Consider the following 20,280-nt stretch of genomic DNA (forward strand, 5'->3'; position numbering starts at 1 on the left):
GATCATTTAATTTCCAGTAAAATTATTATCCCAATTATTACGGGAGTTCATTTCGTTTCAGCCCGGATAGCTCTGTCGGTAGAGCGTTAGGCTTTTAACCTAACGGTCCAGGGTTCGAGTCGCTGTTCGGGCGACTCTGTTTTTAAAGAATCGTCAATAATTTAAACTTCAGATCATTTCACTTTCAATAAATTTATGTAAATTCTAATTCCAATTATTACGTGAGTTCACCTCGCTTGAGCCCGGATAGCTCAGTCGGTAGAGCGTTAGGCTTTTAACCTAACGATCCAGGGTTCGAGTCCCTGTTCGGGCCATTCTGTTTTTGAAGAATCATCAATAATTTAAACTTCAGATCATTTCACTTTCAATAAATTTATGTAAATTCTAATTCCAATTATTACGGGATTTAACTTCGTTTGAGACAGGATAGCTCAGTCGGTTGAGCGTTAGGCTTTTAACCTAACGGTCCAGGGTTCGAGTCCCTGTTCGGACGACTCTGTTTTTGAAGAATCATCAATAATTTAAACTTCAGATCATTTAATTTCCAGTAAAATTATTGAAATTCTTATTCCAATTATTACGGGAGTTCACCTCGCTTGAGCCCGGATAGCTCAGTCGGTAGAGCGTTAGGCTTTTAACCTAACGGTCCAGGGTTCGAGTCCCTGTTCGGGCGACTCTGTTTTTGAAGAATCATCAATAATTTAAACTTCAGATCATTTAATTTCCAGTAAAATTATTGAAATTCTTATTCCAACTATTACGGGAGTTCACCTCGCTTGAGCCCGGATAGGTCAGTCGGTAGAGCGTTAGGCTTTTAACCTAACGGTCCAGGGTTCGAGTCCCTGTTCGGGCGACTGTGTTTTTGAAGAATCATCAATAATTTAAACTTCAGATCATTTAATTTCCAGTAAAATTATTGAAATTCTAATCCCAATTATTACGGGAGTTCATTTCGTTTCAGCTCGGATAGCTCAGTCGGTAGAGCGTTAGGCTTCAAACCACGGTCCAGGGTTCGACTCCTTGTTCGGGCGACTCTGTTTTTAAAGAATCATCAATAATTTAAACTTCAGATCATTTAATTTCCAGTAAAATTATTGAAATTCTTATCCCAATTATTACGGGAGTTCAACTCGCTTGAGCCCGGATAGCTCAGTCGGTAGAGCTTTAGGCTTTTAACCTAACGGTCCAGGGTTCTAGTCCCTGTTCGAGCGACTGTGTTTTTGAAGAATCATCAATAATTTAAACTTCAGATCATTTAATTTCCAGTAAAATTATTGAAATTCTAATCCCAATTATTACGGGAGTTCATTTCGTTTCAGCCCGGATAGCTCTGTCGGTAGAGCGTTAGGCTTTTAACCTAACGGTCCAGGGTTCGAGTCCCTGATCGGGCGACTCTGTTTTTAAAGAATCGTCAATAATTTAAACATCAGATCATTTCACTTTCAATAAATTTATGTAAATTCTAATTCCAATTATTACGTGAGTTCACCTCGCTTGAGCCCGGATAGCTCAGTCGGTAGAGCGTTAGGCTTTTAACCTAACGGTCCAGGGTTCGAGTACCTGTTCGGGCGATTCTGTTTTTGAAGAATCATCAATAATTTAAACTTCAGATCATTTCACTTTCAATAAATTTATGTAAACTCTAATTCCAATTATTACGGGATTTAACTTCGTTTGAGACAGGATAGCTCAGTCGGTAGAGCGTTAGGCTTTTAACCTAACGGTCCAGGGTTCGAGTCCCTGTTCGGGCGACTCTGTTTTTGAAGAATAATCAATAATTTAAACTTCAGATCATTTAATTTCCAGTAAAATTATTGAAATTCTAATCCCAATTATTACGAGAGTTCATTTCGTTTCAGCCCGGATAGCTCTGTCGGTAGAGCGTTAGGCTTTTAACCTAACGGTCCAGGGTTCGAGTCCCTGTTCGGGCTACTCTGTTTTTGAAGAATCATCAATAATTTAAACTTCAGATCATTTAATTTCCAGTAAAATTATTGAAATTCTTATTCCAATTATTACGGGAGTTCACCTCGCTTGAGCCCGGATAGCTCAGTCGGTAGAGCGTTAGGCTTTTAACCTAACGGTCCAGGGTTCGAGTCCCTGTTCGGGCGACTCTGTTTTTGAAGAATCATTAATAATTTAAACTTCAGATCATTTAATTTCCAGTAAAATTATTGAAATTCTTATCCCAATTATTACGGGAGTTCACCTCGCTTGAGCCCGGATAGCTCAGTCGGTAGAGCGTTAGGCTTTTAACCTAACGGTCCAGGGTTCGAGTCCCTGTTCGGGCTACTCTGTTTTTGAAGAATCATCAATAATTTAAACTTCAGATCATTTAATTTCCAGTAAAATTATTGAAATTCTTATTCCAATTATTACGGGAGTTCACCTCGCTTGAGCCCGGATAGCTCAGTCGGTAGAGCGTTAGGCTTTTAACCTAACGGTCCAGGGTTCGAGTCCCTGTTCGGGCGACTCTGTTTTTGAAGAATCATTAATAATTTAAACTTCAGATCATTTAATTTCCAGTAAAATTATTGAAATTCTAATCCCAATTATTACGGGAGTTCATTTCGTTTCAGCTCGGATAGCTCAGTCGGTAGAGCGTTAGGCTTCAAACCACGGTCCAGGGTTCTAGTCCCTGTTCGAGCGACTGTGTTTTTGAAGAATCATCAATAATTTAAACTTCAGATCATTTAATTTCCAGTAAAATTATTATCCCAATTATTACGGGAGTTCATTTCGTTTCAGCCCGGATAGCTCTGTCGGTAGAGCGTTAGGCTTTTAACCTAACGGTCCAGGGTTCGAGTCGCTGTTCGGGCGACTCTGTTTTTAAAGAATCGTCAATAATTTAAACTTCAGATCATTTCACTTTCAATAAATTTATGTAAATTCTAATTCCAATTATTACGTGAGTTCACCTCGCTTGAGCCCGGATAGCTCAGTCGGTAGAGCGTTAGGCTTTTAACCTAACGGTCCAGGGTTCGAGTCCCTGTTCGGGCCATTCTGTTTTTGAAGAATCATCAATAATTTAAACTTCAGATCATTTCACTTTCAATAAATTTATGTAAATTCTAATTCCAATTATTACGGGATTTAACTTCGTTTGAGACAGGATAGCTCAGTCGGTTGAGCGTTAGGCTTTTAACCTAACGGTCCAGGGTTCGAGTCCCTGTTCGGACGACTCTGTTTTTGAAGGATCATCAATAATTTAAACTTCAGATCATTTAATTTCCAGTAAAATTATTGAAATTCTTATTCCAATTATTACGGGAGTTCACTTCGCTTGAGCCCGGATAGCTCAGTCGGTAGAGCGTTAGGCTTTTAACCTAACGGTCCAGGGTTCGAGTCCCTGTTCGGGCGACTCTGTTTCTGAAGAATCATCAATAATTTAAACTTCAGATCATTTAATTTCCAGTAAAATTATTGAAATTCTTATTCCAACTATTACGGGAGTTCACCTCGCTTGAGCCCGGATAGGTCAGTCGGTAGAGCGTTAGGCTTTTAACCTAACGGTCCAGGGTTCGAGTCCCTGTTCGGGCGACTGTGTTTTTGAAGAATCATCAATAATTTAAACTTCAGATCATTTAATTTCCAGTAAAATTATTGAAATTCTAATCCCAATTATTACGGGAGTTCATTTCGTTTCAGCTCGGATAGCTCAGTCGGTAGAGCGTTAGGCTTCAAACCACGGTCCAGGGTTCGACTCCTTGTTCGGGCGACTCTGTCTTTAAAGAATCGTCAATAATTTAAACTTCAGATCATTTCACTTTCAATAAATTTATGTAAATTCTAATTCCAATTATTACGTGAGTTCACCTCGCTTGAGCCCGGATAGCTCAGTCGGTAGAGCGTTAGGCTTTTAACCTAACGGTCCAGGGTTCGAGTCCCTGTTCGGGCCATTCTGTTTTTGAAGAATCATCAATAATTTAAACTTCAGATCATTTCACTTTCAATAAATTTATGTAAATTCTAATTCCAATTATTACGGGATTTAACTTCGTTTGAGACAGGATAGCTCAGTCGGTTGAGCGTTAGGCTTTTAACCTAACGGTCCAGGGTTCGAGTCCCTGTTCGGACGACTCTGTTTTTGAAGAATCATCAATAATTTAAACTTCAGATCATTTAATTTCCAGTAAAATTATTGAAATTCTTATTCCAATTATTACGGGAGTTCACTTCGCTTGAGCCCGGATAGCTCAGTCGGTAGAGCGTTAGGCTTTTAACCTAACGGTCCAGGGTTCGAGTCCCTGTTCGGGCGACTCTGTTTCTGAAGAATCATCAATAATTTAAACTTCAGATCATTTAATTTCCAGTAAAATTATTGAAATTCTTATTCCAACTATTACGGGAGTTCACCTCGCTTGAGCCCGGATAGGTCAGTCGGTAGAGCGTTAGGCTTTTAACCTAACGGTCCAGGGTTCGAGTCCCTGTTCGGGCGACTGTGTTTTTGAAGAATCATCAATAATTTAAACTTCAGATCATTTAATTTCCAGTAAAATTATTGAAATTCTAATCCCAATTATTACGGGAGTTCATTTCGTTTCAGCTCGGATAGCTCAGTCGGTAGAGCGTTAGGCTTCAAACCACGGTCCAGGGTTCGACTCCTTGTTCGGGCGACTCTGTTTTTAAAGAATCATCAATAATTTAAACTTCAGATCATTTAATTTCCAGTAAAATTATTGAAATTCTTATCCCAATTATTACGGGAGTTCAACTCGCTTGAGCCCGGATAGCTCAGTCGGTAGAGCGTTAGGCTTTTAACCTAACGGTCCAGGGTTCTAGTCCCTGTTCGAGCGACTGTGTTTTTGAAGAATCATCAATAATTTAAACTTCAGATCATTTAATTTCCAGTAAAATTATTGAAATTCTAATCCCAATTATTACGGGAGTTCATTTCGTTTCAGCCCGGATAGCTCTGTCGGTAGAGCGTTAGGCTTTTAACCTAACGGTCCAGGGTTCGAGTCCCTGATCGGGCGACTCTGTTTTTAAAGAATCGTCAATAATTTAAACTTCAGATCATTTCACTTTCAATAAATTTATGTAAATTCTAATTCCAATTATTACGTGAGTTCACCTCGCTTGAGCCCGGATAGCTCAGTCGGTAGAGCGTTAGGCTTTTAACCTAACGGTCCAGGGTTCGAGTACCTGTTCGGGCGATTCTGTTTTTGAAGAATCATCAATAATTTAAACTTCAGATCATTTCACTTTCAATAAATTTATGTAAACTCTAATTCCAATTATTACGGGATTTAACTTCGTTTGAGACAGGATAGCTCAGTCGGTAGAGCGTTAGGCTTTTAACCTAACGGTCCAGGGTTCGAGTCCCTGTTCGGGCGACTCTGTTTTTGAAGAATAATCAATAATTTAAACTTCAGATCATTTAATTTCCAGTAAAATTATTGAAATTCTTATTCCAATTATTACGGGAGTTCACCTCGCTTGAGCCCGGATAGCTCTGTCGGTAGAGCGTTAGGCTTTTAACCTAACGGTCCAGGGTTCGAGTCCCTTTTAGGGCGACTGTGTTTTTGAAGAATCATCAATAATTTAAACTTCAGATCATTTAATTTCCAGTAAAATTATTGAAATTCTAATCCCAATTATTACGGGAGTACATTTCGTTTCAGCTCGGATAGCTCAGTCGGTAGAGCGTTAGGCTTCAAACCACGGTCCAGGGTTCGACTCCTTGTTCGGGCGACTCTGTTTTTAAAGAATCATTAATAATTTAAACTTCAGATAATTTAATTTCCAGTAAAATTATTGAAATTCTTATCCCAATTATTACGGGAGTTCATCTCGCTTGAGCCCGGATAGCTCAGTCGGTAGAGCGTTAGGCTTTTAACCTAACGGTCCAGGGTTCTAGTCCCTGTTCGAGCGACTGTGTTTTTGAAGAATCAACAATAATTTAAACTTCAGATCATTTAATTTCCAGTAAAATTATTATCCCAATTATTACGGGAGTTCATTTCGTTTCAGCGCGGATAGCTCTGTCGGTAGAGCGTTAGGCTTTTAACGTAACGGTCCAGGGTTCGAGTCCCTGTTCGGGCCATTCTGTTTTTGAAGAATCATCAATAATTTAAACTTCAGATCATTTCACTTTCAATAAATTTATGTAAATTCTAATTCCAATTATTACGGGATTTAACTTCGTTTGAGACAGGATAGCTCAGTCGGTTGAGCGTTAGGCTTTTAACCTAACGGTCCAGGGTTCGAGTCCCTGTTCGGACGACTCTGTTTTTGAAGAATCATCAATAATTTAAACTTAAGATCATTTAATTTCCAGTAAAATTATTGAAATTCTTATTCCAATTATTACGGGAGTTCACCTCGCTTGAGCCCGGATAGCTCAGTCGGTAGAGCGTTAGGCTTTTAACCTAACGGTCCAGGGTTCGAGTCCCTGTTCGGGCGACTCTGTTTTTGAAGAATCATCAATAATTTAAACTTCAGATCATTTAATTTCCAGTAAAATTATTGAAATTCTTATTCCAATTATTACGGGAGTTCACCTCGCTTGAGCCCGGATAGCTCAGTCGGTAGAGCGTTAGGCTTTTAACCTAACGGTCCAGGGTTCGAGTCCCTGTTCGGGCGACTGTGTTTTTGAAGAATCATCAATAATTTAAACTTCAGATCATTTAATTTCCAGTAAAATTATTGAAATTCTAATCCCAATTATTACGGGAGTTCATTTCGTTTCAGCTCGGATAGCTCAGTCGGTAGAGCGTTAGGCTTCAAACCACGGTCCAGGGTTCGACTCCTTGTTCGGGCGACTCTGTTTTTAAAGAATCATCAATAATTTAAACTTCAGATCATTTAATTTCCAGTAAAATTATTGAAATTCTTATCCCAATTATTACGGGAGTTCAACTCGCTTGAGCCCGGATAGCTCAGTCGGTAGAGCGTTAGGCTTTTAACCTAACGGTCCAGGGTTCTAGTCCCTGTTCGAGCGACTGTGTTTTTGAAGAATCATCAATAATTTAAACTTCAGATCATTTAATTTCCAGTAAAATTATTGAAATTCTAATCTTAATTATTACGGGAGTTCATTTCGATTCAGCCCGGATAGCTCTGTCGGTAGAGCGTTAGGCTTTTAACCTAACGGTCCAGGGTTCGAGTCCCTGATCGGGCGACTCTGTTTTTAAAGAATCGTCAATAATTTAAACTTCAGATCATTTCACTTTCAATAAATTTATGTAAATTCTAATTCCAATTATTACGTGAGTTCACCTCGCTTGAGCCCGGATAGCTCAGTCGGTAGAGCGTTAGGCTTTTAACCTAACGGTCCAGGGTTCGAGTACCTGTTCGGGCGATTCTGTTTTTGAAGAATCATCAATAATTTAAACTTCAGATCATTTCACTTTCAATAAATTTATGTAAACTCTAATTCCAATTATTACGGGATTTAACTTCGTTTGAGACAGGATAGCTCAGTCGGAAGAGCGTTAGGCTTTTAACCTAACGGTCCAGGGTTCGAGTCCCTGTTCGAGCGACTCTGTTTTTGAAGAATAATCAATAATTTAAACTTCAGATCATTTAATTTCCAGTAAAATTATTGAAATTCTTATTCCAATTATTACGGGAGTTCACCTCGCTTGAGCCCGGATAGCTCAGTCGGTAGAGCGTTAGGCTTTTAACCTAACGGTCCAGGGTTCGAGTCCCTGTTCGGGCGACTGTGTTTTTGAAGAATCATCAATAATTTAAACTTCAGATCATTTCACTTTCAATAAATTTATGTAAACTCTAATTCCAATTATTACGGGATTTAACTTCGTTTGAGACAGGATAGCTCAGTCGGTAGAGCGTTAGGCTTTTAACCTAACGGTCCAGGGTTCGAGTCCCTGTTCGGGCGACTCTGTTTTTGAAGAATAATCAATAATTTAAAATTCAGATCATTTAATATCCAGTAAAATTATTGAAATTCTTATTCCAATTATTACGGGAGTTCACCTCGCTTGAGCCCGGATAGCTCAGTCGGTAGAGCGTTAGGCTTTTAACCTAACGGTCCAGGGTTCGAGTCCCTGTTAGGGCGACTGTGTTTTTGAAGAATCATCAATAATTTAAACTTCAGACCATTTAATTTCCAGTAAAATTATTGAAATTCTAATCCCAATTATTACGGGAGTTCATTTCGTTTCAGCTCGGATAGCTCAGTCGGTAGAGCGTTAGGCTTCAAACCACGGTCCAAGGTTCGACTCCTTGTTCGGGCGACTCTGTTTTTAAAGAATCATCAATAATTTAAACTTCAGATCATTTAATTTCCAGTAAAATTATTGAAATTCTTATCCCAATTATTACGGGAGTTCAACTCGCTTGAGCCCGGATAGCTCAGTCGGTAGAGCGTTAGGCTTTTAACCTAACGGTCCAGGGTTCTAGTCCCTGTTCGAGCGACTGTGTTTTTGAAGAATCATCAATAATTTAAACTTCAGATCATTTAATTTCCAGTAAAATTATTATCCCAATTATTACGGGAGTTCATTTCGTTTCAGCGCGGATAGCTCTGTCGGTAGAGCGTTAGGCTTTTAACCTAACGGTCCAGGGTTCGAGTCCCTGTTCGGGCCATTCTGTTTTTGAAGAATCATCAATAATTTAAACTTCAGATCATTTCACTTTCAATAAATTTATGTAAATTCTAATTCCAATTATTACGTGAGTTCACCTCGCTTGAGCCCGGATAGCTCAGTCGGTAGAGCGTTAGGCTTTTAACCTAACGGTCCAGGGTTCGAGTACCTGTTCGGGCGATTCTGTTTTTGAAGAATCATCAATAATTTAAACTTCAGATCATTTCACTTTCAATAAATTTATGTAAACTCTAATTCCAATTATTACGGGATTTAACTTCGTTTGAGACAGGATAGCTCAGTCGGTAGAGCGTTAGGCTTTTAACCTAACGGTCCAGGGTTCGAGTCCCTGTTCGGGCGACTCTGTTTTTGAAGAATAATCAATAATTTAAACTTCAGATCATTTAATTTCCAGTAAAATTATTGAAATTCTTATTCCAATTATTACGGGAGTTCACCTCGCTTGAGCCCGGATAGCTCTGTCGGTAGAGCGTTAGGCTTTTAACCTAACGGTCCAGGGTTCGAGTCCCTGTTAGGGCGACTGTGTTTTTGAAGAATCATCAATAATTTAAACTTCAGACCATTTAATTTCCAGTAAAATTATTGAAATTCTAATCCCAATTATTACGGGAGTTCATTTCGTTCCAGCTCGGATAGCTCAGTCGGTAGAGCGTTAGGCTTCAAACCACGGTCCAAGGTTCGTTTCCTTGTTCGGGCGACTCTGTTTTTAAAGAATCATCAATAATTTAAACTTCAGATCATTTAATTTCCAGTAAAATTATTGAAATTCTTATCCCAATTATTACGGGAGTTCAACTCGCTTGAGCCCGGATAGCTCAGTCGGTAGAGCGTTAGGCTTTTAACCTAACGGTCCAGGGTTCTAGTCCCTGTTCGAGCGACTGTGTTTTTGAAGAATCATCAATAATTTAAACTTCAGATCATTTAATTTCCAGTAAAATTATTGAAATTCTAATCCCAATTATTACGGGAGTTCATTTCGTTTCAGCCCGGATAGCTCTGTCGGTAGAGCGCTAGGCTTTTAACCTAACGGTCCAGGGTTCGAGTCCCTGATCGGGCGACTCTGTTTTTAAAGAATCGTCAATAATTTAAACTTCAGATCATTTCACTTTCAATAAATTTATGTAAATTCTAATTCCAATTATTACGTGAGTTCACCTCGCTTGAGCCCGGATAGCTCAGTCGGTAGAGCGTTAGGCTTTTAACCTAACGGTCCAGGGTTCGAGTACCTGTTCGGGCGATTCTGTTTTTGAAGAATCATCAATAATTTAAACTTCAGATCATTTCACTTTCAATAAATTTATGTAAACTCTAATTCCAATTATTACGGGATTTAACTTCGTTTGAGACAGGATAGCTCAGTCGGTAGAGCGTTAGGCTTTTAACCTAACGGTCCAGGGTTCGAGTCCCTTTTAGGGCGACTGTGTTTTTGAAGAATCATCAATAATTTAAACTTCAGATCATTTAATTTCCAGTAAAATTATTGAAATTCTAATCCCAATTATTACGGGAGTTCATTTCGTTTCAGCTCGGATAGCTCAGTCGGTAGAGCGTTAGGCTTCAAACCACGGTCCAGGGTTCGACTCCTTGTTCGGGCGACTCTGTTTTTAAAGAATCATTAATAATTTAAACTTCAGATAATTTAATTTCCAGTAAAATTATTGAAATTCTTATCCCAATTATTACGTGAGTTCACCTCGCTTGAGCCCGGATAGCTCAGTCGGTAGAGCGTTAGGCTTTTAACCTAACGGTCCAGGGTTCGAGTCCCTGTTCGGGCCATTCTGTTTTTGAAGAATCATCAATAATTTAAACTTCAGATCATTTCACTTTCAATAAATTTATGTAAATTCTAATTCCAATTATTACGGGATTTAACTTCGTTTGAGACAGGATAGCTCAGTCGGTAGAGCGTAAGGCTATTAACCTAACGGTCCAGGGTTCGAGTCCCTGTTCGGGCGACTCTGTTTTTGAAGAATCATCAATAATTTAAACTTCAGATCTTTTAATTTCCAGTAAAAGTATTGAAATTCTTATTTCAATTATTACGGAAGTTCACCTCGCTTGAGCCCGGATAGCTCAGTCGGTAGAGCGTTAGGCTTTTAACCTAACGGTCCAGGGTTCGAGTCCCTGTTCGGGCGACTCTGTTTTTGAAGAATCATCAATAATTTAAACTGCAGATCATTTCACTTTCAATAAATTTATGTAAATTCTAATTCCAATTATTACGGGATTTAACTTCGTTTGAGACAGGATAGCTCAGTCGGTAGAGCGTTAGGCTTTTAACCTAACGGTCCAGGGATCTAGTCCCTGTTCGAGCGACTGTGTTTTTGAAGAATAATCAATAATTTAAACTGCAGATCATTTCACTTTCAATAAATTTATGTAAATTCTAATTCCAATTATTACGGGATTTAACTTCGTTTGAGACAGGATAGCTCAGTCGGTAGAGCGTTAGGCTTTTAACCTAACGGTCCAGGGTTCTAGTCCATGTTCGAGCGACTGTGGTTTTGAAGAATCATCAATAATTTAAACTTCAGATCATTTAATTTCCAGTAAAATTATTGAAATTCTAATCCCAATTATTACGGGAGTTCATTTCGTTTCAGCCCGGATAGCTCTGTCGGTAGAGCGTTAGGCTTTTAACCTAACGGTCCAGGGTTCGAGTCCCTGTTCGGGTGACTCTGTTTTTAAAGAATCGTCAATAATTTAAACTTCAGATCATTTCACTTTCAATAAATTTATGTAAATTCTAATTCCAATTATTACGTGAGTTCACCTCGCTTGAGCCCGGATAGCTCAGTCGGTAGAGCGTTAGGCTTTTAACCTAACGGTCCAGGGTTCTAGTCCCTGTTCGAGCTACTGCGTTTTTGAAGAATCATCAATAATTTAAACTTCAGATCATTTAATTTCCAGTAAAATTATTATCCCAATTATTACGGGAGTTCATTTCGTTTCAGCCCGGATAGCTCTGTCGGTAGAGCGTTAGGCTTTTAACCTAACGGTCCAGGGTTCGAGTCCCTGTTCGGGCGACTCTGTTTTTAAAGAATCGTCAATAATTTAAACTTCAGATCATTTCACTTTCAATAAATTTATGTAAATTCTAATTCCAATTATTACGTGAGTTCACCTCGCTTGAGCCCGGATAGCTCAGTCGGTAGAGCGTTAGGCTTTTAACCTAACGGTCCAGGGTTCGAGTCCCTGTTCGGGCCATTCTGTTTTTGAAGAATCATCAATAATTTAAACTTCAGGTCATTTCACTTTCAATAAATTTATGTAAATTCTAATTCCAATTATTACGGGATTTAACTTCGTTTGAGTCAGGATAGCTCAGTCGGTTGAGCGTTAGGCTTTTAACCTAACGGTCCAGGGTTCGAGTGCCTGTTCGGACGACACTGTTTTTGAAGAATCATCAATAATTTAAACTTCAGATCATTTAATTTCCAGTAAAATTATTGAAATTCTTATTCCAATTATTACGGGAGTTCACCTCGCTTGAGCCCGGATAGCTCAGTCGAAAGAGCGTTAGGCTTTTAACCTAACGGTCCAGGGTTCGAGTCCCTGTTCGGGCGACTCTGTTTTTGAAGAATCATCAATAATTTAAACTTCAGATCATTTAATTTCCAGTAAAATTATTGAAATTCTTATTCCAATTATTACGGGAGTTCACCTCGCTTGAGCCCGGATAGCTCAGTCGGTAGAGCGTTAGGCTTTTAACCTAACGGTTCAGGGTTCGAGTCCCTGTTCGGGCGACTCTGTTTTTGAAGAATCATCAATAATTTAAACTTCAGATCATTTAATTTCCAGTAAAATTATTGAAATTCTAATCCCAATTATTACGGGAGTTCATTTCGTTTCAGCCCGGATAGCTCTAACGGTTGAGCGTTAGGCTTTTAACCTAACGGTCCAGGGTTCGAGTCCCTGATCGGGCGACTCTGTTTTTAAAGAATCGTCAATAATTTAAACTTCAGATTATTTCACTTTCAATAAATTTATGTAAATTCTAATTCCAATTATTACGTGAGTTCACCTCGCTTGAGCCCGGATAGCTCAGTCGGTAGAGCGTTAGGCTTTTAACCTAACGGTCCAGGGTTCGAGTACCTGTTCGGGCGAATCTGTTTTTGAAGAATCATCAATAATTTAAACTTCAGATCATTTCACTTTCAATAAATTTATGTAAACTCTAATTCCAATTATTACGGGATTTAACTTCGTTTGAGACAGGATAGCTCAGTCGGTAGAGCGTTAGGCTTTTAACCTAACGGTCCAGGGTTCGAGTCCCTGTTCGGGCGACTCTGTTTTTGAAGAATCATCAATAATTTAAACTTCAGATCATTTAATTTCCAGTAAAATTATTGAAATTCTAATCCCAATTATTACGAGAGTTCATTTCGTTTCAGCCCGGATAGCTCTGTCGGTAGAGCGTTAGGCTTTTAACCTAACGGTCCAGGGTTCGAGTCCCTGTTCGGGCTACTCTGTTTTTGAAGAATCATCAATAATTTAAACTTCAGATCATTTAATTTCCAGTAAAATTATTGAAATTCTTATTCCAATTATTACGGGAGTTCACCTCGCTTGAGCCCGGATAGCTCAGTCGGTAGAGCGTTAGGCTTTTAACCTAACGGTCCAGGGTTCGAGTCCCTGTTCGGGCGACTCTGTTTTTGAAGAATCATTAATAATTTAAACTTCAGATCATTTAATTTCCAGTAAAATTATTGAAATTCTTATCCCAATTATTACGGGAGTTCACCTCGCTTGAGCCCGGATAGCTCAGTCGGTAGAGCGTTAGGCTTTTAACCTAACGGTCCAGGGTTCGAGTCCCTGTTCGGGCGACTCTGTTTTTGAAGAATCATTAATAATTTAAACTTCAGATCATTTAATTTCCAGTAAAATTATTGAAATTCTAATCCCAATTATTACGGGAGTTCATTTCGTTTCAGCTCGGATAGCTCAGTCGGTAGAGCGTTAGGCTTCAAACCACGGTCCAGGGTTCGACTCCTTGTTCGGGCGACTCTGTTTTTAAAGAATCATTAATAATTTAAACTTCAGATAATTTAATTTCCAGTAAAATTATTGAAATTCTTATCCCAATTATTACGTGAGTTCACCTCGCTTGAGCCCGGATAGCTCAGTCGGTAGAGCGTTAGGCTTTTAACCTAACGGTCCAGGGTTCGAGTCCCTGTTCGGGCCATTCTGTTTTTGAAGAATCATCAATAATTTAAACTTCAGATCATTTCACTTTCAATAAATTTATGTAAATTCTAATTCCAATTATTACGGGATTTAACTTCGTTTGAGACAGGATAGCTCAGTCGGTAGAGCGTAAGGCTATTAACCTAACGGTCCAGGGTTCGAGTCCCTGTTCGGGCGACTCTGTTTTTGAAGAATCATCAATAATTTAAACTTCAGATCTTTTAATTTCCAGTAAAATTATTGAAATTCTTATTTCAATTATTACGGAAGTTCACCTCGCTTGAGCCCGGATAGCTCAGTCGGTAGAGCGTTAGGCTTTTAACCTAACGGTCCAGGGTTCGAGTCCCTGTTCGGGCGACTCTGTTTTTGAAGAATCATCAATAATTTAAACTGCAGATCATTTCACTTTCAATAAATTTATGTAAATTCTAATTCCAATTATTACGGGATTTAACTTCGTTTGAGACAGGATAGCTCAGTCGGTAGAGCGTTAGGCTTTTAACCTAACGGTCCAGGGTTCTAGTCCCTGTTCGAGCGACTGTGTTTTTGAAGAATAATCAATAATTTAAACTGCAGATCATTTCACTTTCAATAAATTTATGTAAATTCTAATTCCAATTATTACGGGATTTAACTTCGTTTGAGACAGGATAGCTCAGTCGGTAGAGCGTTAGGCTTTTAACCTAACGGTCCAGGGTTCTAGTCCATGTTCGAGCGACTGTGGTTTTGAAGAATCATCAATAATTTAAACTTCAGATCATTTAATTTCCAGTAAAATTATTGAAATTCTAATCCCAATTATTACGGGAGTTCATTTCGTTTCAGCCCGGATAGCTCTGTCGGTAGAGCGTTAGGCTTTTAACCTAACGGTCCAGGGTTCGAGTCCCTGTTCGGGTGACTCTGTTTTTAAAGAATCGTCAATAATTTAAACTTCAGATCATTTCACTTTCAATAAATTTATGTAAATTCTAATTCCAATTATTACGTGAGTTCACCTCGCTTGAGCCCGGATAGCTCAGTCGGTAGAGCGTTAGGCTTTTAACCTAACGGTCCAGGGTTCGAGTACCTGTTCGGGCCATTCTGTTTTTGAAGAATCATCAATAATTTAAACTTCAGATCATTTCACTTTCAATAAATTTATGTAAACTCTAATTCCAATTATTACGGGATTTAACTTCGTTTGAGACAGGATAGCTCAGTCGGTAGAGCGTTAGGCTATTAACCTAACGGTCCAGGGTTCGAGTCCCTGTTCGGGCGACTCTGTTTTTGAAGAATCATTAATAATTTAAACTTCAGATCATTTAATTTCCAGTAAAATTATTGAAAATCTTATCCCAATTATTACGGGAGTTCACCTCGCTTGAGCCCGGATAGCTCAGTCGGTAGAGCGTTAGGCTTTTAACCTAACGGTCCAGGGTTCTAGTCCCTGTTCGAGCGACTGCGTTTTTGAAGAATCATCAATAATTTAAACTTCAGATCATTTAATTTCCAGTAAAATTATTATCCCAATTATTACGGGAGTTCATTTCGTTTCAGCCCGGATAGCTCTGTCGGTAGAGCGTTAGGCTTTTAACCTAACGGTCCAGGGTTCGAGTCCCTGTTCGGGCGACTCTGTTTTTAAAGAATCGTCAATAATTTAAACTTCAGATCATTTCACTTTCAATAAATTTATGTAAATTCTAATTCCAATTATTACGTGAGTTCACCTCGCTTGAGCCCGGATAGCTCAGTCGGTAGAGCGTTAGGCTTTTAACCTAACGGTCCAGGGTTCGAGTCCCTGTTCGGGCCATTCTGTTTTTGAAGAATCATCAATAATTTAAACTTCAGGTCATTTCACTTTCAATAAATTTATGTAAATTCTAGTTCCAATTATTACGGGATTTAACTTCGTTTGAGTCAGGATAGCTCAGTCGGTTGAGCGTTAGGCTTTTAACCTAACGGTCCAGGGTTCGAGTGCCTGTTCGGACGACACTGTTTTTGAAGAATCATCAATAATTTAAACTTCAGATCATTTAATTTCCAGTAAAATTATTGAAATTCTTATTCCAATTATTACGGGAGTTCACCTCGCTTGAGCCCGGATAGCTCAGTCGAAAGAGCGTTAGGCTTTTAACCTAACGGTCCAGGGTTCGAGTCCCTGTTCGGGCGACTCTGTTTTTGAAGAATCATCAATAATTTAAACTTCAGATCATTTAATTTCCAGTAAAATTATTGAAATTCTTATTCCAATTATTACGGGAGTTCACCTCGCTTGAGCCCGGATAGCTCAGTCGGTAGAGCGTTAGGCTTTTAACCTAACGGTTCAGGGTTCGAGTCCCTGTTCGGGCGACTCTGTTTTTGAAGAATCATCAATAATTTAAACTTCAGATCATTTAATTTCCAGTAAAATTATTGAAATTCTAATCCCAATTATTACGGGAGTTCATTTCGTTTCAGCCCGGATAGCTCTGTCGGTAGAGCGTTAGGCTTTTAACCTAACGGTCCAGGGTTCGAGTCCCTGATCGGGCGACTCTGTTTTTAAAGAATCGTCAATAATTTAAACTTCAGATTATTTCACTTTCAATAAATTTATGTAAATTCTAATTCCAATTATTACGTGAGTTCACCTCGCTTGAGCCCGGATAGCTCAGTCGGTAGAGCGTTAGGCTTTTAACCTAACGGTCCAGGGTTCGAGTACCTGTTCGGGCGAATCTGTTTTTGAAGAATCATCAATAATTTAAACTTCAGATCATTTCACTTTCAATAAATTTATGTAAACTCTAATTCCAATTATTACGGGATTTAACTTCGTTTGAGACAGGATAGCTCAGTCGGTAGAGCGTTAGGCTTTTAACCTAACGGTCCAGGGTTCGAGTCCCTGTTCGGGCGACTCTGTTTTTGAAGAATCATCAATAATTTAAACTTCAGATCATTTAATTTCCAGTAAAATTATTGAAATTCTAATCCCAATTATTACGAGAGTTCATTTCGTTTCAGCCCGGATAGCTCTGTCGGTAGAGCGTTAGGCTTTTAACCTAACGGTCCAGGGTTCGAGTCCCTGTTCGGGCTACTCTGTTTTTGAAGAATCATCAATAATTTAAACTTCAGATCATTTAATTTCCAGTAAAATTATTGAAATTCTTATTCCAATTATTACGGGAGTTCACCTCGCTTGAGCCCGGATAGCTCAGTCGGTAGAGCGTTAGGCTTTTAACCTAACGGTCCAGGGTTCAGGTCCCTGTTCGGGCGACTCTGTTTTTGAAGAATCATTAATAATTTAAACTTCAGATCATTTAATTTCCAGTAAAATTATTGAAATTCTTATCCCAATTATTACGGGAGTTCACCTCGCTTGAGCCCGGATAGCTCAGTCGGTAGAGCGTTAGGCTTTTAACCTAACGGTCCAGGGTTCGAGTCCCTGTTCGGGCTACTCTGTTTTTGAAGAATCACAATAATTTAAACTTCAGATCATTTAATTTCCAGTAAAATTATTGAAATTCTTATTCCAATTATTACGGGAGTTCACCTCGCTTGAGCCCGGATAGCTCAGTCGGTAGAGCGTTATTCTTTTAACCTAACGGTCCAGGGTTCGAGTCCCTGTTCGGGCGACTCTGTTTTTGAAGAATCATTAATAATTTAAACTTCAGATCATTTAATTTCCAGTAAAATTATTGAAATTCTAATCCCAATTATTACGGGAGTTCATTTCGTTTCAGCTCGGATAGCTCAGTCGGTAGAGCGTTAGGCTTCAAACCACGGTCGAGGGTTCTAGTCCCTGTTCGAGCGACTGTGTTTTTGAAGAATCATCAATAATTTAAACTTCAGATCATTTAATTTCCAGTAAAATTATTATCCCAATTATTACGGGAGTTCATTTCGTTTCAGCCCGGATAGCTCTGTCGGTAGAGCGTTAGGCTTTTAACCTAACGGTCCAGGGTTCGAGTCGCTGTTCGGGCGACTCTGTTTTTAAAGAATCGTCAATAATTTAAACTTCAGATCATTTCACTTTCAATAAATTTATGTAAATTCTAATTCCAATTATTACGTGAGTTCACCTCGCTTGAGCCCGGATAGCTCAGTCGGTAGAGCGTTAGGCTTTTAACCTAACGATCCAGGGTTCGAGTCCCTGTTCGGGCCATTCTGTTTTTGAAGAATCATCAATAATTTAAACTTCAGATCATTTCACTTTCAATAAATTTATGTAAATTCTAATTCCAATTATTACGGGATTTAACTTCGTTTGAGACAGGATAGCTCAGTCGGTTGAGCGTTAGGCTTTTAACCTAACGGTCCAGGGTTCGAGTCCCTGTTCGGACGACTCTGTTTTTGAAGAATCATCAATAATTTAAACTTCAGATCATTTAATTTCCAGTAAAATTATTGAAATTCTTATTCCAATTATTACGGGAGTTCACCTCGCTTGAGCCCGGATAGCTCAGTCGGTAGAGCGTTAGGCTTTTAACCTAACGGTCCAGGGTTCGAGTCCCTGTTCGGGCGACTCTGTTTTTGAAGAATCATCAATAATTTAAACTTCAGATCATTTAATTTCCAGTAAAATTATTGAAATTCTTATTCCAACTATTACGGGAGTTCACCTCGCTTGAGCCCGGATAGGTCAGTCGGTAGAGCGTTAGGCTTTTAACCTAACGGTCCAGGGTTCGAGTCCCTGTTCGGGCGACTGTGTTTTTGAAGAATCATCAATAATTTAAACTTCAGATCATTTAATTTCCAGTAAAATTATTGAAATTCTAATCCCAATTATTACGGGAGTTCATTTCGTTTCAGCTCGGATAGCTCAGTCGGTAGAGCGTTAGGCTTCAAACCACGGTCCAGGGTTCGACTCCTTGTTCGGGCGACTCTGTTTTTAAAGAATCATCAATAATTTAAACTTCAGATCATTTAATTTCCAGTAAAATTATTGAAATTCTTATCCCAATTATTACGGGAGTTCAACTCGCTTGAGCCCGGATAGCTCAGTCGGTAGAGCGTTAGGCTTTTAACCTAACGGTCCAGGGTTCTAGTCCCTGTTCGAGCGACTGTGTTTTTGAAGAATCATCAATAATTTAAACTTCAGATCATTTAATTTCCAGTAAAATTATTGAAATTCTAATCCCAATTATTACGGGAGTTCATTTCGTTTCAGCCCGGATAGCTCTGTCGGTAGAGCGTTAGGCTTTTAACCTAACGGTCCAGGGTTCGAGTCCCTGATCGGGCGACTCTGTTTTTAAAGAATCGTCAATAATTTAAACTTCAGATCATTTCACTTTCAATAAATTTATGTAAATTCTAATTCCAATTATTACGTGAGTTCACCTCGCTTGAGCCCGGATAGCTCAGTCGGTAGAGCGTTAGGCTTTTAACCTAACGGTCCAGGGTTCGAGTACCTGTTCGGGCGATTCTGTTTTTGAAGAATCATCAATAATTTAAACTTCAGATCATTTCACTTTCAATAAATTTATGTAAACTCTAATTCCAATTATTACGGGATTTAACTTCGTTTGAGACAGGATAGCTCAGTCGGTAGAGCGTTAGGCTTTTAACCTAACGGTCCAGGGTTCGAGTCCCTGTTCGGGCGACTCTGTTTTTGAAGAATAATCAATAATTTAAACTTCAGATCATTTAATTTCCAGTAAAATTATTGAAATTCTAATCCCAATTATTACGAGAGTTCATTTCGTTTCAGCCCGGATAGCTCTGTCGGTAGAGCGTTAGGCTTTTAACCTAACGGTCCAGGGTTCGAGTCCCTGTTCGGGCTACTCTGTTTTTGAAGAATCATCAATAATTTAAACTTCAGATCATTTAATTTCCAGTAAAATTATTGAAATTCTTATTCCAATTATTACGGGAGTTCACCTCGCTTGAGCCCGGATAGCTCAGTCGGTAGAGCGTTAGGCTTTTAACCTAACGGTCCAGGGTTCGAGTCCCTGTTCGGGCGACTCTGTTTTTGAAGAATCATTAATAATTTAAACTTCAGATCATTTAATTTCCAGTAAAATTATTGAAATTCTTATCCCAATTATTACGGGAGTTCACCTCGCTTGAGCCCGGATAGCTCAGTCGGTAGAGCGTTAGGCTTTTAACCTAACGGTCCAGGGTTCGAGTCCCTGTTCGGGCTACTCTGTTTTTGAAGAATCATCAATAATTTAAACTTCAGATCATTTAATTTCCAGTAAAATTATTGAAATTCTTATTCCAATTATTACGGGAGTTCACCTCGCTTGAGCCCGGATAGCTCAGTCGGTAGAGCGTTAGGCTTTTAACCTAACGGTCCAGGGTTCGAGTCCCTGTTCGGGCGACTCTGTTTTTGAAGAATCATTAATAATTTAAACTTCAGATCATTTAATTTCCAGTAAAATTATTGAAATTCTAATCCCAATTATTACGGGAGTTCATTTCGTTTCAGCTCGGATAGCTCAGTCGGTAGAGCGTTAGGCTTCAAACCACGGTCCAGGGTTCTAGTCCCTGTTCGAGCGACTGTGTTTTTGAAGAATCATCAATAATTTAAACTTCAGATCATTTAATTTCCAGTAAAATTATTATC

At 39.0% G+C, this 20,280-nt stretch overlaps 56 non-coding genes across 56 annotated transcripts; all 56 read left to right on the plus strand.

The window, feature by feature from the left end:
• The first annotated feature begins 240 nt into the window (after positions 1-240).
• TRNAK-UUU (transfer RNA lysine (anticodon UUU)) lies at positions 241-313 on the plus strand. The gene has a single exon. It is a non-coding gene; the product is annotated as a tRNA-Lys (tRNA).
• Positions 314-600: 287 nt separating this feature from the next.
• On the plus strand, positions 601-673 carry TRNAK-UUU (transfer RNA lysine (anticodon UUU)). The gene has a single exon. It is a non-coding gene; the product is annotated as a tRNA-Lys (tRNA).
• Positions 674-780: 107 nt separating this feature from the next.
• On the plus strand, positions 781-853 carry TRNAK-UUU (transfer RNA lysine (anticodon UUU)). The gene has a single exon. It is a non-coding gene; the product is annotated as a tRNA-Lys (tRNA).
• Positions 854-1,498: 645 nt separating this feature from the next.
• TRNAK-UUU (transfer RNA lysine (anticodon UUU)) lies at positions 1,499-1,571 on the plus strand. Its single transcript has one exon. It is a non-coding gene; the product is annotated as a tRNA-Lys (tRNA).
• A 287-nt stretch (positions 1,572-1,858) lies between these two features.
• Positions 1,859-1,931, plus strand: TRNAK-UUU (transfer RNA lysine (anticodon UUU)). Its single transcript has one exon. It is a non-coding gene; the product is annotated as a tRNA-Lys (tRNA).
• Positions 1,932-2,038: 107 nt separating this feature from the next.
• On the plus strand, positions 2,039-2,111 carry TRNAK-UUU (transfer RNA lysine (anticodon UUU)). Its single transcript has one exon. It is a non-coding gene; the product is annotated as a tRNA-Lys (tRNA).
• A 107-nt stretch (positions 2,112-2,218) lies between these two features.
• On the plus strand, positions 2,219-2,291 carry TRNAK-UUU (transfer RNA lysine (anticodon UUU)). The gene has a single exon. It is a non-coding gene; the product is annotated as a tRNA-Lys (tRNA).
• Positions 2,292-2,398: 107 nt separating this feature from the next.
• TRNAK-UUU (transfer RNA lysine (anticodon UUU)) lies at positions 2,399-2,471 on the plus strand. Its single transcript has one exon. It is a non-coding gene; the product is annotated as a tRNA-Lys (tRNA).
• A 456-nt stretch (positions 2,472-2,927) lies between these two features.
• Positions 2,928-3,000, plus strand: TRNAK-UUU (transfer RNA lysine (anticodon UUU)). Its single transcript has one exon. It is a non-coding gene; the product is annotated as a tRNA-Lys (tRNA).
• Positions 3,001-3,287: 287 nt separating this feature from the next.
• On the plus strand, positions 3,288-3,360 carry TRNAK-UUU (transfer RNA lysine (anticodon UUU)). Its single transcript has one exon. It is a non-coding gene; the product is annotated as a tRNA-Lys (tRNA).
• A 107-nt stretch (positions 3,361-3,467) lies between these two features.
• TRNAK-UUU (transfer RNA lysine (anticodon UUU)) lies at positions 3,468-3,540 on the plus strand. The gene has a single exon. It is a non-coding gene; the product is annotated as a tRNA-Lys (tRNA).
• Positions 3,541-3,825: 285 nt separating this feature from the next.
• TRNAK-UUU (transfer RNA lysine (anticodon UUU)) lies at positions 3,826-3,898 on the plus strand. Its single transcript has one exon. It is a non-coding gene; the product is annotated as a tRNA-Lys (tRNA).
• A 287-nt stretch (positions 3,899-4,185) lies between these two features.
• On the plus strand, positions 4,186-4,258 carry TRNAK-UUU (transfer RNA lysine (anticodon UUU)). Its single transcript has one exon. It is a non-coding gene; the product is annotated as a tRNA-Lys (tRNA).
• A 107-nt stretch (positions 4,259-4,365) lies between these two features.
• TRNAK-UUU (transfer RNA lysine (anticodon UUU)) lies at positions 4,366-4,438 on the plus strand. The gene has a single exon. It is a non-coding gene; the product is annotated as a tRNA-Lys (tRNA).
• Positions 4,439-5,083: 645 nt separating this feature from the next.
• On the plus strand, positions 5,084-5,156 carry TRNAK-UUU (transfer RNA lysine (anticodon UUU)). The gene has a single exon. It is a non-coding gene; the product is annotated as a tRNA-Lys (tRNA).
• Positions 5,157-6,332: 1,176 nt separating this feature from the next.
• On the plus strand, positions 6,333-6,405 carry TRNAK-UUU (transfer RNA lysine (anticodon UUU)). The gene has a single exon. It is a non-coding gene; the product is annotated as a tRNA-Lys (tRNA).
• A 107-nt stretch (positions 6,406-6,512) lies between these two features.
• Positions 6,513-6,585, plus strand: TRNAK-UUU (transfer RNA lysine (anticodon UUU)). The gene has a single exon. It is a non-coding gene; the product is annotated as a tRNA-Lys (tRNA).
• A 645-nt stretch (positions 6,586-7,230) lies between these two features.
• Positions 7,231-7,303, plus strand: TRNAK-UUU (transfer RNA lysine (anticodon UUU)). The gene has a single exon. It is a non-coding gene; the product is annotated as a tRNA-Lys (tRNA).
• A 287-nt stretch (positions 7,304-7,590) lies between these two features.
• TRNAK-UUU (transfer RNA lysine (anticodon UUU)) lies at positions 7,591-7,663 on the plus strand. The gene has a single exon. It is a non-coding gene; the product is annotated as a tRNA-Lys (tRNA).
• A 287-nt stretch (positions 7,664-7,950) lies between these two features.
• TRNAK-UUU (transfer RNA lysine (anticodon UUU)) lies at positions 7,951-8,023 on the plus strand. Its single transcript has one exon. It is a non-coding gene; the product is annotated as a tRNA-Lys (tRNA).
• Positions 8,024-8,659: 636 nt separating this feature from the next.
• TRNAK-UUU (transfer RNA lysine (anticodon UUU)) lies at positions 8,660-8,732 on the plus strand. The gene has a single exon. It is a non-coding gene; the product is annotated as a tRNA-Lys (tRNA).
• Positions 8,733-9,737: 1,005 nt separating this feature from the next.
• Positions 9,738-9,810, plus strand: TRNAK-UUU (transfer RNA lysine (anticodon UUU)). The gene has a single exon. It is a non-coding gene; the product is annotated as a tRNA-Lys (tRNA).
• Positions 9,811-10,275: 465 nt separating this feature from the next.
• On the plus strand, positions 10,276-10,348 carry TRNAK-UUU (transfer RNA lysine (anticodon UUU)). The gene has a single exon. It is a non-coding gene; the product is annotated as a tRNA-Lys (tRNA).
• A 107-nt stretch (positions 10,349-10,455) lies between these two features.
• TRNAN-AUU (transfer RNA asparagine (anticodon AUU)) lies at positions 10,456-10,528 on the plus strand. Its single transcript has one exon. It is a non-coding gene; the product is annotated as a tRNA-Asn (tRNA).
• A 107-nt stretch (positions 10,529-10,635) lies between these two features.
• TRNAK-UUU (transfer RNA lysine (anticodon UUU)) lies at positions 10,636-10,708 on the plus strand. Its single transcript has one exon. It is a non-coding gene; the product is annotated as a tRNA-Lys (tRNA).
• Positions 10,709-11,175: 467 nt separating this feature from the next.
• Positions 11,176-11,248, plus strand: TRNAK-UUU (transfer RNA lysine (anticodon UUU)). Its single transcript has one exon. It is a non-coding gene; the product is annotated as a tRNA-Lys (tRNA).
• A 278-nt stretch (positions 11,249-11,526) lies between these two features.
• TRNAK-UUU (transfer RNA lysine (anticodon UUU)) lies at positions 11,527-11,599 on the plus strand. Its single transcript has one exon. It is a non-coding gene; the product is annotated as a tRNA-Lys (tRNA).
• Positions 11,600-11,706: 107 nt separating this feature from the next.
• Positions 11,707-11,779, plus strand: TRNAK-UUU (transfer RNA lysine (anticodon UUU)). Its single transcript has one exon. It is a non-coding gene; the product is annotated as a tRNA-Lys (tRNA).
• Positions 11,780-12,066: 287 nt separating this feature from the next.
• Positions 12,067-12,139, plus strand: TRNAK-UUU (transfer RNA lysine (anticodon UUU)). The gene has a single exon. It is a non-coding gene; the product is annotated as a tRNA-Lys (tRNA).
• Positions 12,140-12,246: 107 nt separating this feature from the next.
• Positions 12,247-12,319, plus strand: TRNAK-UUU (transfer RNA lysine (anticodon UUU)). Its single transcript has one exon. It is a non-coding gene; the product is annotated as a tRNA-Lys (tRNA).
• Positions 12,320-12,606: 287 nt separating this feature from the next.
• Positions 12,607-12,679, plus strand: TRNAK-UUU (transfer RNA lysine (anticodon UUU)). The gene has a single exon. It is a non-coding gene; the product is annotated as a tRNA-Lys (tRNA).
• A 287-nt stretch (positions 12,680-12,966) lies between these two features.
• TRNAK-UUU (transfer RNA lysine (anticodon UUU)) lies at positions 12,967-13,039 on the plus strand. Its single transcript has one exon. It is a non-coding gene; the product is annotated as a tRNA-Lys (tRNA).
• A 107-nt stretch (positions 13,040-13,146) lies between these two features.
• On the plus strand, positions 13,147-13,219 carry TRNAK-UUU (transfer RNA lysine (anticodon UUU)). The gene has a single exon. It is a non-coding gene; the product is annotated as a tRNA-Lys (tRNA).
• Positions 13,220-13,326: 107 nt separating this feature from the next.
• On the plus strand, positions 13,327-13,399 carry TRNAK-UUU (transfer RNA lysine (anticodon UUU)). The gene has a single exon. It is a non-coding gene; the product is annotated as a tRNA-Lys (tRNA).
• Positions 13,400-13,684: 285 nt separating this feature from the next.
• Positions 13,685-13,757, plus strand: TRNAK-UUU (transfer RNA lysine (anticodon UUU)). Its single transcript has one exon. It is a non-coding gene; the product is annotated as a tRNA-Lys (tRNA).
• Positions 13,758-13,864: 107 nt separating this feature from the next.
• TRNAN-AUU (transfer RNA asparagine (anticodon AUU)) lies at positions 13,865-13,937 on the plus strand. Its single transcript has one exon. It is a non-coding gene; the product is annotated as a tRNA-Asn (tRNA).
• Positions 13,938-14,044: 107 nt separating this feature from the next.
• On the plus strand, positions 14,045-14,117 carry TRNAK-UUU (transfer RNA lysine (anticodon UUU)). The gene has a single exon. It is a non-coding gene; the product is annotated as a tRNA-Lys (tRNA).
• A 467-nt stretch (positions 14,118-14,584) lies between these two features.
• Positions 14,585-14,657, plus strand: TRNAK-UUU (transfer RNA lysine (anticodon UUU)). Its single transcript has one exon. It is a non-coding gene; the product is annotated as a tRNA-Lys (tRNA).
• A 107-nt stretch (positions 14,658-14,764) lies between these two features.
• On the plus strand, positions 14,765-14,837 carry TRNAK-UUU (transfer RNA lysine (anticodon UUU)). The gene has a single exon. It is a non-coding gene; the product is annotated as a tRNA-Lys (tRNA).
• Positions 14,838-14,944: 107 nt separating this feature from the next.
• Positions 14,945-15,017, plus strand: TRNAN-AUU (transfer RNA asparagine (anticodon AUU)). The gene has a single exon. It is a non-coding gene; the product is annotated as a tRNA-Asn (tRNA).
• Positions 15,018-15,295: 278 nt separating this feature from the next.
• On the plus strand, positions 15,296-15,368 carry TRNAK-UUU (transfer RNA lysine (anticodon UUU)). Its single transcript has one exon. It is a non-coding gene; the product is annotated as a tRNA-Lys (tRNA).
• Positions 15,369-15,475: 107 nt separating this feature from the next.
• On the plus strand, positions 15,476-15,548 carry TRNAK-UUU (transfer RNA lysine (anticodon UUU)). Its single transcript has one exon. It is a non-coding gene; the product is annotated as a tRNA-Lys (tRNA).
• A 287-nt stretch (positions 15,549-15,835) lies between these two features.
• Positions 15,836-15,908, plus strand: TRNAK-UUU (transfer RNA lysine (anticodon UUU)). Its single transcript has one exon. It is a non-coding gene; the product is annotated as a tRNA-Lys (tRNA).
• Positions 15,909-16,015: 107 nt separating this feature from the next.
• Positions 16,016-16,088, plus strand: TRNAK-UUU (transfer RNA lysine (anticodon UUU)). Its single transcript has one exon. It is a non-coding gene; the product is annotated as a tRNA-Lys (tRNA).
• Positions 16,089-16,375: 287 nt separating this feature from the next.
• TRNAK-UUU (transfer RNA lysine (anticodon UUU)) lies at positions 16,376-16,448 on the plus strand. The gene has a single exon. It is a non-coding gene; the product is annotated as a tRNA-Lys (tRNA).
• Positions 16,449-16,735: 287 nt separating this feature from the next.
• On the plus strand, positions 16,736-16,808 carry TRNAK-UUU (transfer RNA lysine (anticodon UUU)). Its single transcript has one exon. It is a non-coding gene; the product is annotated as a tRNA-Lys (tRNA).
• A 107-nt stretch (positions 16,809-16,915) lies between these two features.
• Positions 16,916-16,988, plus strand: TRNAK-UUU (transfer RNA lysine (anticodon UUU)). Its single transcript has one exon. It is a non-coding gene; the product is annotated as a tRNA-Lys (tRNA).
• A 107-nt stretch (positions 16,989-17,095) lies between these two features.
• TRNAK-UUU (transfer RNA lysine (anticodon UUU)) lies at positions 17,096-17,168 on the plus strand. Its single transcript has one exon. It is a non-coding gene; the product is annotated as a tRNA-Lys (tRNA).
• A 635-nt stretch (positions 17,169-17,803) lies between these two features.
• On the plus strand, positions 17,804-17,876 carry TRNAK-UUU (transfer RNA lysine (anticodon UUU)). The gene has a single exon. It is a non-coding gene; the product is annotated as a tRNA-Lys (tRNA).
• Positions 17,877-18,163: 287 nt separating this feature from the next.
• On the plus strand, positions 18,164-18,236 carry TRNAK-UUU (transfer RNA lysine (anticodon UUU)). The gene has a single exon. It is a non-coding gene; the product is annotated as a tRNA-Lys (tRNA).
• A 107-nt stretch (positions 18,237-18,343) lies between these two features.
• Positions 18,344-18,416, plus strand: TRNAK-UUU (transfer RNA lysine (anticodon UUU)). Its single transcript has one exon. It is a non-coding gene; the product is annotated as a tRNA-Lys (tRNA).
• Positions 18,417-19,061: 645 nt separating this feature from the next.
• On the plus strand, positions 19,062-19,134 carry TRNAK-UUU (transfer RNA lysine (anticodon UUU)). Its single transcript has one exon. It is a non-coding gene; the product is annotated as a tRNA-Lys (tRNA).
• Positions 19,135-19,421: 287 nt separating this feature from the next.
• On the plus strand, positions 19,422-19,494 carry TRNAK-UUU (transfer RNA lysine (anticodon UUU)). Its single transcript has one exon. It is a non-coding gene; the product is annotated as a tRNA-Lys (tRNA).
• Positions 19,495-19,601: 107 nt separating this feature from the next.
• Positions 19,602-19,674, plus strand: TRNAK-UUU (transfer RNA lysine (anticodon UUU)). Its single transcript has one exon. It is a non-coding gene; the product is annotated as a tRNA-Lys (tRNA).
• A 107-nt stretch (positions 19,675-19,781) lies between these two features.
• Positions 19,782-19,854, plus strand: TRNAK-UUU (transfer RNA lysine (anticodon UUU)). Its single transcript has one exon. It is a non-coding gene; the product is annotated as a tRNA-Lys (tRNA).
• Positions 19,855-19,961: 107 nt separating this feature from the next.
• TRNAK-UUU (transfer RNA lysine (anticodon UUU)) lies at positions 19,962-20,034 on the plus strand. The gene has a single exon. It is a non-coding gene; the product is annotated as a tRNA-Lys (tRNA).
• The last annotated feature ends 246 nt before the right edge of the window (positions 20,035-20,280 follow it).

The sequence above is a fragment of the Phalangium opilio genome, unplaced genomic scaffold (genome assembly GCF_054372755.1).
Source record: "Phalangium opilio isolate 3A_F unplaced genomic scaffold, DU_Popi_V2 ptg001170l_1, whole genome shotgun sequence".
NCBI classification, from domain to species: domain Eukaryota; kingdom Metazoa; phylum Arthropoda; class Arachnida; order Opiliones; family Phalangiidae; genus Phalangium; species Phalangium opilio.